This window comes from Hyperoodon ampullatus (genome assembly GCF_949752795.1).
Source record: "Hyperoodon ampullatus genome assembly, chromosome: X".
In the NCBI taxonomy this organism is placed as follows: Eukaryota; Metazoa; Chordata; class Mammalia; order Artiodactyla; family Ziphiidae; genus Hyperoodon; species Hyperoodon ampullatus.
In genome coordinates this window covers 61,159,976-61,162,442 of record NC_136913.1, presented here as the reverse complement: position 1 = coordinate 61,162,442, position 2,467 = coordinate 61,159,976, and the positions used below count along the sequence as shown (strand labels likewise).

Here is a 2,467-nt window from a genome sequence, read left to right as displayed (position 1 = left end):
CCGACCTCATTGGTTAGGCCTCGAGGGGACAGGCGAACAAGGCGCCCGCTGGTTGGCGGGGGCCAGACCAATGAGGAGGCCGCGGCGCGGGCGTGGGAGGTGCGCTGAAAGTGGCGCGTCGTTTCGTTTGAGGCGAGCTCGTGCGGCGCCTGAGGTGGTTGGCGCTGCCCTCTGAGCGCCGCCCGCCTCGTCCGCCGTGACCGCGACCGCGACTCGGGCCATCAACAGTCGCCCCGGTTCCGCGGCCGCCCGGGTCGCGACATGAGCTCCCCAGATGAGGTGTCTGTGTGGGGAACGGGTTTCGGCCCAGAGGGCGAGGAGCGGGCCGGCGTCCACCCGGCCGGCCGCGCAGTTCCGCGGGGACCCGACCGCGGCCCCGAGCCCAGGAAGCCGCCGAGCGGCGGGGGTGGGAGCGGCTGCCCGGATCCCAAGGGCTTCCAGTCAGAGCGGGAGATGCTGGAAGCGGGAGGGCCGGTGCTGTGTGGCCGCGAAGGCCGACCTGGCTCCCCGGCTGATGACACGAGGGACCTCCTGGACCTGGCCGAGGAGTCTGCGGCGGGCACCACGCAGCAGCTGTACGACTGGGACGTGCTGGGCTTCTGCACATACCCGTTAGCGGAGCCCTGCGCCTCCTTCGAAGTGTCCGCCGGCCTCGAGGCGGGTCCCGGCGGTCCAGGAGCGACCGCCCAGAGCTGTGGGGAAGCACCGCCGGCTCTGGCCGGCCCTCTCCACCTCGGTGGGCCCGAAGCGGGCCGGGCCTGGAGGAATCCTAAGAGAGCCACTAAGCGTAGGTTGAACGTGGCTGTGGATCGCCAGCGCTTCTCCGATGAAGGCCTGGCCCTGCTGCTATCCGACTCCGAGTCCTCAGATGAGTTCAGTGAGACAGAGCTGATGACGGTGAGTACTTACCCCGGAGGAGGAGGCCAGGCCGAGCCCAGCAGACCCGAGGATCCCGGGGACACTCCCAGACACTCGAATTTCCAAGTCAGGGAGAATTTCCTTCACGTGACAGGCTCGACTCTCTTCGGTTGTGGAAAGGCAGGGCGTGGGAGGGCAGGGCATCTCTTCCCCTAAGAAGATGCAGAGCGTGCTCTGGGGGAACGGGGGCAGCAAGCCCAGCTACCCGGGAGCTGCTGCTGCTGCTGCTACGGCAGGTGGCCTGCCGCAGGTCACTCCTAGGAAGAAGGGGACCCTGGAGAAGAAATCCCTCGGGGGAGCCTCCACACTTGCCCTGGGGAAAAACTTCCCTTCCTGGGGGCAGCGAATCTGGGCACCTCCGCTGGAACCGGCCACCTTCCCCCCAGTCTCTGGTATTCCGCTGCTTGGGAGATCCAAGAGGTATACCTTGGTCCCTTCCGGAACCAAACAGGCCAAGCACACCAGCGCTGGGAAGAAATCCGTGGTCACGTGGACAAGGGAGTCTGAAGCTGTGGCGGGAGAAGATAAGGACCCAAATAGAGACCCAGCCCCAAAGGGCCAAGTGAGTAGGCCAGGCTCCTCCTCTCTCCCCACTCTTCCCCGCCCCCACCGCACCCAGAGCACACGTCTTCACCCATGCTGCCTCTGTCCACCCCTCAGGGGTCGTCATTGGGTGCCCCTCGGTCACTGGGTCATTATGATGCCTGATCGGGCTCCTTTTACTAGGGACAAACAGTAAGGTAGCACTTCGGGTGTGCTGGGCCTGGTTCTCCACCCTTGGCCTGTTTCCAGCGTCCTCTGAGAGACTGGGGCTGGGATGGAAGGGAGGGCTGGTAGCTGAATTGGGTCGGGGGATCCCTTAAAAGCTTCCCCAAAAAGCCTTAGTATTTAGACTCACCAGCTTCCTGAATCCTATTTGCTAGGTGTTCCCCAGACGTTCCTTGCAGGGGCCCTGGGCTTACTCAGTGCCCCACTGTTGTCCCTAGATCACCTCTGCCTGCTGGCCTGGGGCTGACGGAGGGAGAAAGTGCTAATGAGATCAGCCTTTCAATTCCCTTCCCAATTCCCTGCCTCACCCCGGCCCGAATCACACAACTCACTCTCTCTCTCTCTCTCTCTCTCTCTCTCTCTCTCTCTCTCTCACACACACACACACACACACACACACTTCCTTAGTCCAAATCAGTGAGAAATTTTTGTTTCAGCTGCCAGCTCACAGGCCAGGGACATCTTATCCGCACATGCATTGTGGAAAAGCCAGCAGTGGCGAGGTCGACACCAGAGGCCCCCAAGATCCAGGAAACTCAGAGCCCTTGGCCCTGAACCAGGGAGAAGTCATGCCCAGTGGGCCTGGCCCCTCAGGTGAGTGTCGTGGGTTTGATATGAGGGGAGGGGAGAGGGGTGGAGGGCAGAAAGCTCTGGCTCTGTCTCTGTTGGGGGCACAGCCTTTCTCCCAGGCAGCTTCTCCCACAGGAGACGGGGTGCCGGCAGGGCTGGCCTTGAGCCACATCATCCTGTGTGTGGTGTTTGTGCGGCGGGGCTGATCGGT

General features: G+C 63.3%; 1 pseudogene across 1 annotated transcript; it reads left to right on the top strand.

The window, feature by feature from the left end:
• The first annotated feature begins 261 nt into the window (after positions 1-261).
• Positions 262-1,626, top strand: LOC307069715 (uncharacterized protein CXorf49 homolog; annotated as a pseudogene). The gene is made up of 2 exons: positions 262-1,480; positions 1,579-1,626. The product of its transcript is annotated as an uncharacterized protein CXorf49 homolog (transcript).
• The last annotated feature ends 841 nt before the right edge of the window (positions 1,627-2,467 follow it).